The following is an 18,698-nucleotide window of genomic DNA, read 5'->3' as shown; positions in this document are numbered from 1 at the left end:
AAGTCGTTTTAATTATTATTTAGGCAGTTAAAAAAAATTCAAATTGTCGTAATCTTTAAAAATGCTTAAGGCAAAGTTCAATTCGTGCACCACCAACTTATTTAAGTTTTTTAACTTGTCAATTTGACGCAAATGGATTTATCGGTAGATTGAGTATCGTTAGCTTTCACTATCACCATTAAGTAATTCGTTGTTGTGAACTTTAGTATTTAAGCGACCACGGGGCTCATTTTTAAGAACAGCATTGCAATATCAGAAGCTTTCAAGCCAATAAAAAGTCGTACGTTCGTTTGTAGTGTTATTCTGTACCTACACGTCATTAATGTAGTGAGCCATTCATGTGGCATTGCTACAGCAACAGAACTCATATTCCATATATTCCATATATATGGTTATTCGTATTTTTTCGTATCCATATTGACGAAAATTAAGCAAACGTAGTGAAAAAATCAGTAATCATTTAGAATATAGAACGCCATATTTTTTAAGTAAAATTCATTTGACTGTATAAGTTATGGCCAGCCGTACGTACATAAGTTAAGTTTCAAATGACCAGTTTTGTAAAACGGCAACTAGGAAAAAAAAGTATTTATACGAAATCTTATAAAACTCATATTTTTCTTCAACTCAATAATTAGACCGTATTGCTTAGTGTTGCTGGTAATTAAAAAGAAAAGAAAAAGAATTTCGATTGAAACCTATGGCTTGAGACAAGTTTACGCCCGCGATTGGAGCGACGCGTTCTCTAACTGATCCTGGCTGTCATCATCATTTCCAGTCCATTGTTGATATCGGGTATAGCCACGTATGTTTAATTTCCGGAAGTTTATTTTATTTAGCTAATGTTGCAAATATTTTTATCCATTGCAGCACTGTGGATATTATGGAATTCAAAACCCCCTAGTTTCCCGTATTGTTAGCCCTGATATCACACACTAACAATACTATAGCAAGGCCACAGGAGTGTGTATTATCATCTTTGGCGTACTCTCAGGAAGATTCGGATGCCGCTACTATTCAATCCCGTCTATCTGTGATGAATTGTTGAGGACTCGTGACGACCATGGCTTACAGGTGGTAGGACCGCTTGTGAGTCCGCACGGGTAGGTACCACCACCTTGCCTATTTCAGCCATGAAGCAAGAATGCGTTTCGGTTTGAAGGGTGGGGCAGCCGTTGTAACCATACCGAGACTTTAGAACTTATATCTCAAGGTGGGTTGCACATTTACGTTGTAAATGTCTATGGGCTCCAGTAACCACTTAATACCAGGTGTACTATGAGCTCGTCCATCCATCTAATAAAAAAATATAAAAAAAAACTAATTATGTGGTGTCGTGGGACACCAGGTAGGAACGATGTTCCTTCGGCTAATGTAGAATCGACACAATTTGCAACAAAAAAAAATCGTGCTCAATTTTATGTTGGTTTTCTTGATTTTTCTCTTAAATTTTGCTGATTAGTTTTTATTTAAGTACAGAAGAGTATTTAGGATATTCAGTATTTTAGGAAATAATAAATTACGTAAAATAAAAATAAAATCGTAATTCAAATTATCAATTAAAATAACAAAATATGTCTCTTTATTTTTGTTTGACAACATAAAATTACATAGAAATAGAAATAATTACAAAATAGAGAGAGAAGGGATGAGAGAACGAAAAGAAAGAGGGAGAAAGAGAAAGGTATTTTACACTACTCGCTTGTGTATACGACTGTCGCGCCTGCGCACGTCTCATTTAACGGTTTTATTCCACGCACTTTTTTCCACGGATTTTTTCCACGCCCTTTTTTCACCGAATTTTTCTTACGGTTTTACTATCACATTTTTTTCAGTTCGGTCGCGCAGCAAAATCCCTATCCCCTCCAAGCCTGCCGTAAGGAACTTCGTTCCAAAAATAGCAATAATAATAAAAATACTTATGCGATATCGATTCCTGTAACAGATTGCATGGATATCTGATAGGGCTTATTAAACTGCTCACGTGACGAGAGAAATCTCCTGGAGACTCCGCCTACGATGCCGAATGGGACATAGCATAGCATAGATTTAGAGACAAAATACGTACTACTATTCTATGTTGCGTTTCATTAAGCAACCAACATTTAAACAACCAAAAAACACACAATGAATAAAAATTATAAACGGCACAAATGTAGTTCACTAAACCATTTCTAATTTTCTGTGCAAGGAAAGTTTCTTTGAAAACGAATAACAAGGGGTTTGTTTATAAGATAACATAATGGAGTCTCAATAAATATTGTTGATGGAGTTTCAATAAATATTGTTGAAGGTGATGTATACACGTCAAGGGAGGACGCGGGAAAAATGTTCCTTGCACGATCCGTATTCGCGGTCACGACATTGTCACCTTCCCACCTCGTTAGACAACAAACAACCCCCTTATCCGAGCCCTGACGCACTCTGTAAGCGATAAAATTTTGAGAGTAATACATATTATATAATCCTCTCAAAAAAAAATTATATATATAGATAACTAGTCAGGTCATAAGTATTGTAACACAGTAAAAACTTTTCTTTTAGAATGCTGGCCACAAAAAAGTTTATTGAATTCGAATTTCGAATTGTTCATGAAAATAAAAATGTATACTTTTAGAATTTTACTCATTTTTAAATATGGAGTGGACGCTTAAAGAAGACCGTGTTGCAGTTATTGCGTTGCATCGTTGCGGTTACGCGCCAATTCAAATTTTTAACATACTGAAAATTTTGAATATAACCAAAAGATTCGTTTATCGTACCATCAAACGGTACAATGAAGACTCTAGTGTAGATGACAGGTCAAGAAGTGGTCGCCCTCGGTCTGTTAGGACTCCAGCAGTGATAAAAGCTGTGAAGGCGCGAATTCAAAGAAATCCCAAACGTAAGCAGAAACTGTTGGCCCTTCAGATGGGGTTAAGCAGAACCACGGTGAAAAGGGTGTTAAATGAAGACTTAGGGCTTCGGGCATATCGAAGAAAAACAGGACATCGTTTGAATGCTCGTCTAATGGACCTGAGACTGAAGAGATGCCGCGCTTTGTTGAAGCGGTACGCGGGAAAAAAATATCGGGAAATTCTTTTTTCGGATGAAAAAATTTTTACCGTAGAAGAGAGCTATAACAAACAAAATGATAAGGTGTACGCACACAGTAGTGAAGAAGCGAGCAACCGTATTCTGCGTGTCCAACGAGGTCATTTTCCATCCTCGCTCATGGTATGGTTGGGAGTTTCTTATTGGGGCTTAACAGAGGTACATTTTTGTGAGAAAGGTGTAAAAACGAATGCAGTTGTGTATCAAAACACAGTCCTGACGAACCTTGTGGAACCTGTTTCTCATACCATGTTCAATAACAGGCACTGGGTATTCCAACGAGATTCGGCGCCAGCTCATAAAGCGAAGAGCACACAAGATTGGCTGGCGGCGCGTGAAATCGACTTCATCCGGCACGAAGATTGGCCCTCCTCCAGTCCAGATTTGAATCCGTTAGATTACAAGATATGGCAACACTTGGAGGAAAAGGCGTGCTCAAAGCCTCATCCCAATTTGGAGTCACTCAAGACATCCTTGATTAAGGCAGCCGCCGATATTGACATGGACCTCGTCCGTGCTGCGATAGACGACTGGCCGCGCAGATTGAAGGCCGGTATTCAAAATCACGGAGGTCATTTTGAATAAACCTTAGTGTCATAAGAATCTTTGTTTTGTTAAGTTCATTTTGGTATATGAATGGTTACATAATGAATAAACTTGTTTCAATTATTTTACATTAAACATGTGACAGAGTTTATGACCTGACTAGGTATTTTACTGGTGGTAGGACCTCTAGTGAGTCCGCGCGGGTAGGTACCACCGACCGCCCCTATTTCTGCCGTGAAGCAGTAATGCGTTTCGGTTTGAAGGGTAGGGCAGCCGTTGTAACTATACTGAGATCTTAGAACTTATATCTCAAGGTGGGTGGCGCATTTACGTTGTAGATGTCCATGGGCTCCAGTAACCACTTAACACCAGGTGGGCTCTGAGTCTCTGAGCTCGTCCACCCATCTAAGCAATAAAAAAAAACAAAAAATATTGTGGGTTTCAGTTTAAAGCGATAATATTGGGTCCTTGATTTTATTTTGTTCATTAAGTGCTTTATAAAACCTTTACAAGATAAGATTTAAGATTTCTAACATAAAATTAATTTCTTATTTGCATTAACATTTCAATTTGGAAATCTTCTTTTGTACCATTATATTAGTTTCGAAAAGCACTAAATGACTAAACTCAAATATTTAATGTATACCCAAAAGCTCGATTAAAAAAAACTTCAATAAAACTATGCAGCGCAAAATGCAAGTTATTACACGGAACTTCGTTCGAAGTTCTTCGTGTTTACTTACTTACGAATATTGAGGCGGCTTTTTCGTTCATTCGTCTAGAGTAGACGGGTTAATAAAATATCAGATATCCCTTTAACACGAAGGACGTGATTAAAAGAGTATTTATTATGTGTTTGACTACAATACCTTAACGTATTATTTACATTAATGGCTATATAACAAATACAATACCTGTCATTAATGCGGTATGATATTGTGAAAATGGCTCATTGTTTATCCAGACAACGATAAGAGTTGTTTACATAAAGAAGGCGCTACATGATTTCATAATTATAGGCTAGTAGTACGCGACTTCTACTTCGCACAAGCGCTCGATATCAAGCGATAGATATTCATTTACGAGATTATTTTCGGAATTTAGCTCTCATAGTGTAAAAGCAAAGTGGTCTGGTGTATTCGAATCGAGCGTTAGACATTACCGGGGTTAAACTTTTTTTTTATTGCCCTTGTAGGCTGACGAGCATACGGCCCACCTGATGGTGAGTGGTTACCGTCGCCCATGGACTTCAGCAATGCCAGGGGCAGAGCCAAGCCGCTGCCTACCGCTTAATACTCTCCACAAGCCTCGTTTGAAGAAGGACTTCACTAAAAGGTATAAATTTAGTTAAAGGAATACGTGCCAAATAATGTGTGTACCGGTTACGTACGTATTACATATGAACATATTATTATTATGTATTTACGATGTGCGGTTAAAAGTTTTATTTGTTGAATTTTAATATTTAGATTACAAAAAAAATTAAAAAAATTACTACCTATTTCTGTAACATAGAAGTGTTATACTAAGTTCACTGAACGTGTAAATCTAGTGATGTTTATAATTTGTTACAGTATAAATTGACAGGTGCAAGGAATAACACTGTAACTCAGTCTTAGCGAAATACAATGTTATTTCTTGCATGTCTCGAAATAACAAAAGATATCTTGGAATTTGCGTAACTGGGTTCCGTCTTTGCGAAAATTTACTTAAATAGAATTTTATATTAAATTTGTTAATTGTACTTACTGACCTACCATAAAGTACTAATAATTAAAAAAGCATGAAGTTTAAAAAAAAGGAAATAAATAATCGTTGACAAATATCATGTGGTCATCGGGTTTGTCTCCTATGGGAACAAAAACTGATATACGTATCATAAAGTACATATTGTATAGAAATTAAGTAACACAAAGAAAAATATTTGTTCGTCAAGCGAATGCTGGCCAACGTGGGACACTCGGCCCAAAAACTTAGGGGCGCTAACTTTGCCGATACCCATGATCCACGCAAAAAATAATTCACACACAATTCTCAAAGAAGAAAATTACTGACCTAAAGACCTGAAGAGGATACAATGTTATAAATCATGTCCCATACTCCGCTAAAAATAAAACGTGTAAAATTTAGAACAGGACAAAAATTAAAAAAACAGACAGTTAAATACATATGCATGTATATGGTTTCGAGCTTATTTAAATATTTTTCACCGCAGTTTCCATTCCGCGACCCGTGGAACTACTCCAACTGTGCAATTTGTATGAATAAAATTATTGAGTTAAGCCGCTACGTGGCCATCACCGTGATACTACTGGATATGCTTCAATATATCTACTTTTACCGTAACGGTAAAAGTAGATATTGCGGCAAATGTACACATTTTCCGGTAAATTTTAATGTTCACATTTGCCTCCTCGTTTGGGTAATGTGCATTCAACTAACATTTACAATTTCAAAGAAGGGAAATGTACATTGAATTCACAATGACCATGTCGTTTTGGTAAATGTGAGCATAGCATACAGAATACCAAATTACAAGTGCTAGTAATGTAACCTAGTAATGTACCTAGTAAAACCTAACCTTTTTTTTTCCGGGCCGGGGCCGAACCCCCTACGAGGTCCCAGTGCCTAGGGGGCTCGCGGGGTATGTGGAACTCAACGATCTACAAGGTGTTGGGAGCAGACCGCGGGCCCTAGGAATTTTAGGGCCCATCCACTAAACGACTCCTCTGCACTCTTTCACCCGACGTCCGATCTCCGTCCGGGATCAAAACCCGGTCAGAGTAGGGGGGTTCCCGCGGTTAGCACTACAACCAGACACGTGGCGCCACCCCGAGGACGCCCGACCGCCGGGTCGTCGAGGCGATAGTCGACGACCAATGACGTCGGTCTCCGCGGTACGGCGGCCCTACCAGGCCGCCCGGGCGATACCGCTGGTGTTCCGGGCTACCCCGCTAGGCCAGAACCAGCCTGCCGGGTCGGAACGCGATACACCGCCGACCGGGTTGCTCTTCCACAGAGTGTTCGGCGACGACAGCGACGACGAAAATGCGGACCGCATCGCAGTACGCGAGCGTGTGCTCCGCCGTGTCCTCGTTGCAGCCACTGCAGTGGTGGCACTTCGGCGTCGGCTCCCTCCGGGCGACGAGGTGTAGGTAGCGACAGAAACAGCCGTGTCCCGTGAGCACCTGCGTCGCTCGGAAGGTGAGACGTCCTCGGTCGCGATTCACCCAGTCCGAGAGGACCGGGCAGATCGCCTCGACAGTCCGTCGCTCGTAGGCGGGGTCCGCCAGGCGGCGAGACCACGCCTCGAGCACGACACGCCGAGATTGAAGCTTCCGCACTAGAACTTCGGCCGCGACGGGACGCGGCTCCCCCCTGGAGCGGAGATCGCATCGCCACTTACATTTACATTTTTATCATTTAAATGTTTATCATTAACATTTTTTATTTAAAATAATTTTAGTAAATAAAGCCTTTGGTATTATGTTTATGTAAATAAATAATTTTTTAACTGCAACTACATTATTAATTTATTTGTATTCCAACTTTTCTTAAAACATGAAGGTAAGAGTATACATTTACCAAAACGTGAAGGCAAGAGTACACATTTGCCAGGAAATGTACATATATATACATTATATTCAGTTCACATATACCTAACTTTTTGGCAAATGTGCATATTTACCGGTAAAAGTGTACTTTTTCCAAGAGTACATTTACCGTAACATATATCTTTATCATAACATATCACTTATCTTTATTTAACGTTATCATTATATATCAATATATAATTTAATTTAAAATAATTTAATTATAAACAAAATTTATCACGATACCTTCGATTCATATGAAGCAATTTAAGTTTACAAGCGCCTACTAAAATTAACGACAACAAAGTCGCAAGCCCGGCCAGGGAACGATATTTTCATTTAAAACCCTTATTTCCGTGAATCCAATTCCCTTATTCCCTGAGTCCGTTGAACATTTGAACGCAATGCATAACCTCCTCCGTTGCCCTTGTGTAACTTGTCAGTTCATGAGAGCTTCAAACTTTGTATGCAAGAGCTCTAGTTTAATGGGATCAGGCTTCGATCAACAACTACGCTCAAACAATGATAGTGTGGCTCAAAATTTGAAAGCGAACGAAAAACCTATTCTTCTTCTTCTTCTCCATCGCTCCCTCATTGCTGAGGATCGTGACTATAACATCTATAACATCAGCCCATGTGACTGTGACTGTGACTGTGTTCCCGTGACTATCTTAAAACGCGACGAAGGAATTCAGCGGAGAATAGGTAGCAAGCAGCTTCCCTATGTTGTGATATACTTAAGTACATGGGCTCCGGTATGGCGAACCCCCTGCTCTACTCATCAAACGCACATAAAAACAAAGACTCGTGAAGGGATAGCATATTGGAATCAAATAAAATAACACATTTTTATCATTCATATTTAATTTGAAATGAAATGATTCAATTTGAATTTCAATTTGATTTAATTTGTAATGATTCAAATTTACCCGTCGTATTAAAAGAACTAAACATCTTTAAGGCATTATGTCGTAAAGTAAGGTAACGTAAAAAACGTTTTCATTTTGAGCAGTCAAACTATCGTTTTTGATTAGGACACAGTTCAATATTAAATTGACCAGCTCAAGGGAAATTAATAGTTCAAACAATAAGAAAATATATTTTTTATGTACCTTTAACTCTCTTTTCAATCAACGTGTGTTTCAAATCGATCGTGAACATTTGCTAAGTACGTATTTCATTAGAAAAATTGGTACCTGCGGGATTCGAACGCCGGTGCATCGCAAGATACGAATACACCGCACGTCTTATCATTTCGGCCACAACGACTTCAGCCTTCAGACTTCAACGACTTACTACTACGGCTACTACCCAGTACCCGAAAGCAATCCAAAAATGAGGCTCTATCCAATTCGTCATCCGAGCTATCCACTATAGCCTTAACGTTACATCATAGCATACAGTTAAATGCAACTAACATGGTTGTGACATTTCAATTATGGCGGGATCAAAACAAACAGACGTGAGAAGCATAGCATCACGAAACGAAATTAATAGTCTGTTGATGATGGACGGTGACTCCCGCTGCGAGAGCTAGGTATCCTCTATCTGCAGACAATGGCTACATTAATTATTCACAAAAGAGATTCCCATTTTAGAGTCGACTGAACGGTAGGTGCAAATGAAAATACACACAAAACATATCTTGTGAATTCTGATTTCTGACTCTAAATCGGATCTCGAATCTTATTGTGGATTCGGGTTTCGGCAATATTTTCGTCTTGATATTTTATGTTGTAACCGAAAATCGCAATATGAACGGATACGGCCCACCGAGGCGGAAGTTATGACACAAAGGTCGTCGTAACTTTTCAAATCAGAACGTATCCGTGCTTCGCGTCACAATTAGTGGCTTCCTAGGCTTGTGAGATCATTGAATGCAGGGCTAATAGATGAAAATCGCTATGATGAAAAGATCAGACAGGCAAACGAGTCAGGTGAAAATGTCCCCCAGAATACAAATTCCATAATGTCTAGATTACAAGTGTTAGCAATAAAGAATGCAATTCCTGTGTGAAACAAGGTCATTCTACGAAATCGACTTTCAGATGTCTTCAGTTCCTTCTAGTATTAGAAACTAGCGGCCCGCTCCGGCTTTGTTTGGTTAGTAGCACACGCGATGTAAAGAATTTTAGGAAATTTTTTTACACATTGGGTTACATTATTGGAGTTTCAGTAAGGATCCCTAATTTTTTTGAAAATGTAGTAAGTATAGTCTATATAACCCGGGGATAGCGTAGCTTTCCAACAGTGAAAGATTTTTTCAAATCGGTTCAGTAGTTTCGGAGCCTATTCAATACAAACAAACAAACAAATCTTTCCTAGTATATAATATTAGTATAATGAGTATAATCTGCACTTGAAGCTTATGCCTTTTTTTGCATAGATAATTCAAAAACTTCGTTAACCTCTTTAAATAAATATTAACGTTGTATTAATTTGAAGCTATAATTCACAACTAAGAGCTGGTCGATTGCCACTTAGATAATACCAATACGAACTTTGGCCGTCCCTAACTAATATCGGCTCGGAGCACAGAGTTGATATTAGTTGCACTATTAATTTACCATCCATGCGAAACTGATACGACATTCACAATTTAGGGAACATACACTTGAATGTTTCGCAAGTTAATTATTAAAGTCTAGTGCACTCAAATTGGTTAAAAGCATCCATTAAATGTTCTACACAAAGGTGTGTATATTAATTTGATATCGATACATTCGAGAAACTGTTCATGCTCAACTAATATTGTTAAAAATAAAATTCTATTGTTTACGTGAACCGGCGGGAAAAAAACAATCGCAACGGGCTTTAAGTTTGTTTTCATATATCACATTATTGTACTAAGTATGTATTTATTAATAATAAAAACAGTTTTGCGGGTTCAATTTTTAATTAACAATGTTGTTCCTTCATTATTAGGTACCTATATACTTAGAAAAGTATATTCGTATTTTTTGGATGACTTATATATTTTTCGGCTGACTCATCTTCAGTAATTCCTTAGAGGATCCCCCGAGGTAAGTCCCCAAGAGAACTAAAATATTTTCATCGACTTGAGATTCTAAGCAGCCCAAATCATGATCAGTCATGGTCTTTGAAATCGAGGGTTCAAATATAGAGATCTAGTCTGTCACCAGACCTGAAGTTTCACATAGGACCAAAAATTTGACAAAATGACACATTTGCTGACTCTTAATCTGGGTATTTAATGTCTATGTATACATTTAACAGACTGACGGACTCGGTCCTGCTGTATTTAGGACCCTTGACTTGCGTCGAGGGTCGTGGGTTCAATACCCACATCGGGCAAACACTCGTGTGATGAAGAGGTTTATTTTCTATTTGTCTGGGTAGTTATTATTTTGACAATTGTACTTTTAAACATATGTAAGTATGTATGTCACTCTAGTACTCATAACACGGGGAATCCTAATTTGGGCCCGGATCACCGTGCGTGATTACCGTGTTCCCAGTTATGTTATACCTTTAAACGAGCAATTCTTGTATATATATATATATATACACACACATATATTATAATATGAATCTTGGAAACGACTCCAACGATTTTCAAAAAATTTAGTATACAAGGCATTTCGGGGGCGATAAATCGATCTAGCTACGATTTATTTTCAGAAAATGTTGTTTTATTCGTGTTTTCAATAATCAACTTTATCGATAATCAACTTTATGACTCTTCACGTCATCTATTGGCGAATAATAATACTATTTTTCTTAATTGACAACACTGATTGATGAACTGCTTTAAAGACACAACAAGATGGCGTTAGAAGAAAAAAAAACTAATCATCATCTAGTTCATTATTTAAATGTTTATACTCTGTCAGTTTTCAGTTCTCATACTACAGGGAATCCTAGTTCGGGACCAGAGGGCCATTGTCTCCGACTAAATATTGATCGAGCCCGTATGAATCGGTACTATAACTTTGCATATTCTAGACGAGAATATATAATGGAATTCTGTTTGAAAGCTAATATAATAGATGTTTCAATGCAGTTAACACTTCTTTATTATGTCTTAAGGTGGTCAGTTGCTGGCCGTCATGTCCTAGTGGTATTAAAAGCAACTTTAGTCTGGTAACATTGATATGTCAATATTCAAGTTTTTTTTCAAACAATCAAAACTATTGAAAATCTTATAATGAATAATTGAGTAATTTGAACAAACTCCGCCCCTCGATTTATTTATATACATAATTAGATTACATAATACACTTTCCATATTTTTGTATTGTCTTCAAACTAGGATTTTCAATTGCATTGCTCCCGGTAACACATATGAGACAAGACCAAGTACGGTAGCCTGCAGTACTCTCAGAGTGATAAACAAAGGCATTACTTAGGATTTTAGAGCGTACTTTATTGTGTGTCAGTTAAAATCATTGAAGTCGTAACATAGATGAAGACTATCATTATACTTAGTGTAGTCAATTTGAAAACAGTTAATCTATACTACGAGTAATATATAAATCTACAGGGGTTTTTACAGATGTTCCGTTATAACTACTGAACCATGAATCCGATTGACTTGAAACTTGGTATACATGTAGAAAAGACATGTACTTCATAAGGTAATAGGCTAAGGTGATAGGATAATATTTATATGAGGTTTGGACTTCCGAATAATAATGACAGCAAATAATAATGTTCATTTTAAATGCCTAGCGAAACGGGCGAGTACGGCTAGTTTCTTCTAAATCTCTAAAATCTTTGAAAAAAATTAATATTCGTACCATACGTTACTTCGTTTGTGATTTATTTATTTATTTATTAAGTTGCACCAACAAAGTGATCATCAATACAAAACATTGAACAATTGACAAAAGTTCATGGCAGATGTCACCTCAATTATAGGTGCAATCGACAGTGCATTAACATAAAATATATATATATATATATACAGCTAAGATTTGATTACATTTCATTCATTGCTTAAGATTAATTTATATTTAATTGGGAGATGATCCGCGACAGATTTTTTCTGTAAGTGGTGAGACAATTAGAAAAAACATGTATTTCACTTAAAATAAGTTCAGCGCAATCGGACAACTCCGAAGGAATTACTGGTGGTAGGACCTCTTGTGAGTCCGCACGGGTAGGTACCACCACCCTGCCTATTTCTGCCGTGAAGCAGTAATGCGTTTCGCTTTGAAGGGTGGGGCAGCCGTTGTAACTATGCTTGAGACCTTAGAACTTATATCTCAAGGTGGGTGGCGCATTTACGTTGTGAATGTCTATGGGCTCCAGTAACTACTTAACACCAGGTGGGCTATGAGCTCGTCCACCCATCTAAGGAAAAAAAAGGGAACATTGACGGAGACCGCGCTACCGTGGACATTATTGTAGTCCCAAAGGATTCTGTTTAGGGGGGGAGAGTATTAGTATTAGTATTAAGATCTTTGCTATAGTCTTGTGCTATTGGTGCTTTAAACATGTCCACAACTAGAAACATTTAATTGGCTTTAGCCTTGCGAAGTGCAACATAAAATCGATTATCGAACGAGACCCGACTCGGATGGAGGCTGGCACCAGTTAATCAAGAACTACAACCCGCTTCATGTCAGTATGCAAACTTCGTTGTACAGGTTAGTTTACATTGGATCTATTCCGTCATGTAAATATCCGATATCTCTGGAATTTACAAGGCAATACTTGATAACCTTAATACACTAAACTATACTTGATAAACTAGTAAAATCCGGTGACGCGTTTGTCACGATTTTATCTATGAACTAAAAATAACAACGCACTGCATTAACTAAAGCAAATTACGTACAAAAAATCCCTAAAAAATTTCGCATTGCACGTGAATTGCTTTACAGTGCTACATACACACCCGCTCTCTGAGTGCTGTCTTTTTGTTGTGAAATTTCCCAGTTTTTCCAAAGGCCTGTGGTTTCGAGTCCGCATTGACTTGTGCAACAGTAGCGCATTCAGAATGATGACTATTTCATTGCACATATTTAGAGCAGAGTAAAAAAATTATACAATGCACTAATGCACTTTTAACCACAAATGTTTGTTGAAAATCTTACACATTTGATAGACGTACGACGCGGCTTTACTTTTTTTAATTTTTTTATTGCTTAGATAGGTGGACGAGCTCACAGCATACCTGGTGTTAAGTGATTACTGGAGCCCATAGATATCTACAGCGTAAATGCGTCACCCACCTTGAGATATGAGTTCTAAGGTCTCAGTATAGTTACAACGGCTGCCTCACCCTTCAAACCGAAACACATTACCGCTTCACTTCAGAAATAGGGAGGGTGGTGGTACCTACCCATGCAGACGCACACAATTCCTACCACCAGTAAAGATAAAAAAAAGAAGAAAAAAAATTAAATAGTTTTCAAATTCAATAATTCCTCGATTTAATTATCTGCATCATTATTAATGCGACTGCTTTAAGCGCAGATGAAAATATTTCACTCGGAATTTTCCTGTGTTCGTTGTTTCTTTTGTGCAATTTCTATGTCCATAGTGTTTCAATTATTCGAGAATGGATTCCCTTCACGCGCTTTCAGTAGCGGCGATATCGGCCCGGGACAGGCTGCCCGCTTTTCCACGGACGTCGAGAGCCTACTATAAGCCGTCAGCTCTCAAAAATCATACTGAAAGCTTTTTTTTAACTGTGCTGATAGCCTTGATAGGCTATAACCCTAGCGTGTAAATCAGCTCTCGGGGCTCAAACCGAAAGTGTTACTAACACTGGCCCCAGTAAGAGCAGTGTTTCGCAGAATCTACCACCGGATCAGAAACGGAACCACTGAGAAGATCCGACGAGAAACTCAGTGGGTTGTGTCCATGAGTTAATTTATTCGTCGAGCCCTTCGTCGCAAGCGACGGGTTCGACGAGGACGGTGACCGGTGCTCGAGTTACCTAAAAGCACCGTTTAATGGATCGAGACTGAAAGCTAGTTAAACCATTCCGTTGTGAGGGATGGTTCAAGCGCTATGTAAAACCATTGAGAGTTCGGACCTCATACTTTTGGCAGCATTCACATTGACGTTAATGAACTTCGAGTCTTGGCTGTAAGGTTGTCTGTCTAGCCTCTAAAAAAACTCCAAATACATATCACCTAGCAATTAGATTTATCATTTTGAAAATCATTCTATAATGCACTAAGGCACTAGCAAAAGACATTTCATTAGTTACTATAATAATATGAGGTGACATATTATGATGATTACAATTCAGCCACTCGCGCGTCTGCGTAATACGATAAAAAAAAGAACTCAGAAGATGGATAAATCTATTTCGAACTCTTTTGTAGTGCATTAGGAATAGCTCTTTCAGTGCAGTTATAACTTCAAAGAGCACTTCAAGCAAGGCCCCAATTGGTCTAAAGCTTCTAGTGCTGAAGCATTAATAAAAGCGATAAGCTCATCCGAACATTGACTCACACTATCGATAGAGAATAAAAGATAGAGATAAAAGCGTCTGATTCAATTGACCGACTGCTCTTTGAGATTCCAATAAAAAATAATTCCTATTTTTTTAAATACGGTTTTATTAGCTTCACCTATAGCTATAGTTTATATTGTTCAAATTAAAACGAGGTAAACACTTCGAGTATCTTACCTCTCCTTTTTTTTTTTAATTTCATGTATCTATTTCATTTCTATACTAACAACTAACTGGCTAGTTTGTGACGGAAGTATGAACTAATTTTCATACTTCAAACTAAAAGTACTAAAACCTATCTTCGAAGGCAGAAAACGAGATATTAATTTCCTCAATAAAATGAAACTTGATACTGAGTCGATTTTTTTGGTTCATTGTTTCGAATCATTGTTTTTTATTGTTTCTAAAAATGGAGAAAAGAGCGAACAGTTGGTATATGTGGTTTCATATATCAACCTCCATGATGACCTGGACTTAGAGTCCATCAGTAAGTATATGCAGTCAGCGTCGATGCGCCACTTCGATAAAGCGGCACGACACGAGAACCCTCTCATCGTGGCCGCCAATAACTACATACCCGATCCTGCGGAAAGAATGGAAAGCAGTGGACGTCGCCCGAAACACGTCATCTCGGATCCTCCCGATCCACTAACGGTGCTTCTAGGTACTTCAAGCACCGGTCACCGTTGTCGTCGAACCCGTCGCTTGCGACGAAGAGCTCGACGAGTAAATTAACCCTCAGACACAGCCCACTGAGTTTTTCGCCGGATCTTCTCAGTGGGTCGCGTTTCCGATCCGGTGGTAGATTCTGCGAAGCACAGCTCTTGCTAGGGTTCGTGTGAGCAACTTCGTCAGGTTTGAGCCCCGTGAGCTCACCTACTAGTTAAGGTTTAAGGTTCCGCTGAAATAGCCTCTCAAGGCTATCAGATTAGGTAGGAAAAAAAAAACACGCTCAGCTGGGAGTAGGTACCTATCACGTATGAAGTATGGGTGGTTACCAAGAGCAAAACTGTGGTACGTGGATGATACTGTAGCAAAAACCTGTTGAGAAGCGCCCTTAACTACGGTGTCCCCAATCAATCTGGAAAAATTAGGGACCGGAGAAAGTAACCAAGGGGGGCAAGCTTAGAATAATTTAGGAGTAATATAGAAGTAGAATAATTCATGGTTGTTCACTCGCATTACTTGCCGGATTGCTGTTTAAAACTTATTAGCTACATTACGATCAAAGTATCCTCTAAATTCACCGAATGCAAAATTAATTAAAGTAACATAAGAAAAGTTCACTAATGAACATTATAAACCTCAAGATATCAAATATAAAGGCTTATTATATTATTCTCATCTGCAATCTGAGACTTACAAAATATGTTTATTATAAATGCTTTTGTTATCCATATCAATATCACACTTCCTTCCTTATAGCGTGTGCGACGAAATATCAAGAGAGGTATTTATTATTAGTTAATTAACGAAAGGCAAAAATATTTTGTCTACATTAGTATTCGATTCCCGAATGAAATATTTGCTTTCGATTCGACCATATATAACTGTTTTAATAATAGAAGCGCAACGTGAAATCGCTTTTATGCCGAGAAAAAAATATAATTTCTTCCCTGAATACAAAGTACGAATTCCGCTTTCATTTTTACAATTCACTAAATGCCTCCACTAGACAAAGTCGATAGACAAAATAGACAGTGAACTAACATGAATATCTAATAAGAACGTCTTAAGGTCACGGTGTCGGGGCCTATAACAAATTAAAACACTTCACTGATTACTAATTGTAATCGAAAGATGATCAAACTAGATTATTTAAATCACTAAATAAACACACAAAAATATTGAAATGTCTGCCTCTATTTTCAAAAGAAAGGCTCTTTTCAAAATTATCTCAGGAAAACAATACTTTGAATGGTTTCTAGAACACTCACAATGCATCCTATACTCAACTTTAGTAGAGTAGCTACAGTAAATTTCTTTAAAAAAACTAGGTACTTTTTTGCAAATTAAATATCGGCCCTCGTAGAATTATAGAGAGTTCAAGAGGTTTGTTCGCAAAAATAATTATTTTCAGGCTTTACTGAATGTTTCTGATTATAATCATATGAAAGTTTTCGATGTAACAGCCGGCTTTGGTTTTTGAGTCATGTATTGTGTATTATGTGTATTATGTATATATTTTTGGTCCATGCCACCCATAATCGAACACAGTGGAAGAACGTCACATGTGATCGTGATCCTCAGTAGTGAGGGAACAATATAGATGAAGAATTGTGTATTAAAATTATGACCTCTCGAATATTGGTCTTTCCTAAAATCTTCACCGTGGGCACGGCTGCCGTTTTGCGTTCGTCAAAAGATAGTGACGGCATCGTTAGCCTTGCAAACCAGAACTATACAATGTTAAGCAGTTTATTGTTTACAGTCTGACTATAAAGCGTAGATAAAACAACTATGTTTCAAATTGTTTAAAATGAATAAAACAAAAGCATTTGTTGTACACTGTTAGCGTTACAAAGTAAACATGTATTAAATATTATTTTACTTCCTAGATACCGTTTTTAAAAGCAACTGATTAGTTTTTACTAAGCTTGGAATTTTTTTTTTAAATAAATTAATAATAAAATTAAATAAATTAATTAATAATAAAATCAAAGACATGACAGTGTATTCTTTACACAACATTATGAATACACGTTTCCATATGACTCATCTTTATAATGGAGATTATTATTAGTTGCAAGCATTTACGGAGCAAAGCCTACAATAAACACATTCATTTTTCAATATTTGTTTTGCTTGGCATTTTATTTCTTATGTAAATTCAACGAAAAACCTGAATTTAAAATGTCAGAGAAAGGTTCAAAAATAACCATTCGAATCGATTGATGCATTTCACGTTCATTTTGTATGAAGACTGTAGCGTGTTCCCGGTTGCATTTTCCCACGTTTTCAATTAAACATTTATATTGTAATGCTCATCGAAAGATATAAATACCTTTTCATTCTAATATTCAAAGAGCTTGCCGTTTGTTTGTGATTAATAGACTTCGCTGACTATAGTTACAGTATTAATATTAGATATTTACCTACGAAATTTCCTTTTGGTATGTTCAAAAGGTCAATATATTTTTTTCCTCTCTCCCTCTCTCTCTCTCTTCCTGGCTATTTATCCCACATGGTGGTGGTTATTACTTTTCTCCATCATTTCCCTTGCCCTACATCTTTCCACCTTGCCTTGGGTCTTCGACCGAGAAGGTCGAGTTACGGTGCCAAATTTCCGACGTAATCTATCGATATCGAGGCGTCTCGTCTAGCGCAACGGTCAAAGCCCTTCATGAAGAAGTCAGCTGTACAATACCAACAAACTCTTCACATGAATTTTTCTACTGCCTCTCGGGTATTTAATTTATTCCTTGCCAAGAAGCTGTCCAAGCTTTGAAAAAATAGACGTCAGTCGGAGCAATGTCTCTGAGTACGGTAGACGACACAAAACTTCCAATCCTAGACAATATATACATAAATTACCTCTCAAATGGCCAGTATTGTAAAACGGCAATTTCAAAGGTAAATACTATTATTATAAGACTTGATTTTCTTTGTATTTACGTGACTTTAAAAATGTTATATTCGAAACTAGTTAACGAGTACCTTTATTCGTGCGTCGCGTCGGGTTGGGCAGTCTAGAGTATCGTGACTTTATTAACACATTGACTGCCATGTAGGTCACCGATGTCCTACGCGGCGACTGGATTGCGTTTTTTTTTTTTCTTTCTGGTAGTGGGCCGAACCTCCTACGAGGTCCCCGCGCAAAAGGGGCGCGCGGGGTATGTGAGACTCAACGATCTGCATGGTGTTGTGAGCAGACCGCGGGCCCAAGGATTTTAGGGCTCACCCACTAAACGACTCCCCTGCACTCTTACACCCGACGTCCGATCCCCTCCGAGGTCAGAACCCGGATGAGGTTGGGGGGCTACCGCGGTCAACACTACAACCAGACGGCGCGGCTCACCCCAAGGACGCCC

At 38.0% G+C, this 18,698-nt stretch overlaps 1 protein-coding gene across 1 annotated transcript in view; it reads right to left on the bottom strand.

The window, feature by feature from the left end:
• LOC114245167 (uncharacterized) overlaps positions 1–18,698 on the bottom strand; it is an 80,763-nt gene that overhangs the window by 30,723 nt on the left and 31,342 nt on the right. The window lies entirely within an intron of this gene.

This window comes from Bombyx mandarina, chromosome 01, assembly GCF_030267445.1.
Source record: "Bombyx mandarina strain Sakado chromosome 01, ASM3026744v2".
Taxonomy (NCBI): Eukaryota; Metazoa; Arthropoda; class Insecta; order Lepidoptera; family Bombycidae; genus Bombyx; species Bombyx mandarina.
The sequence above is the reverse complement of the archived record's forward strand: the minus strand, read 5'-3'. Positions and strand labels throughout refer to the sequence as shown.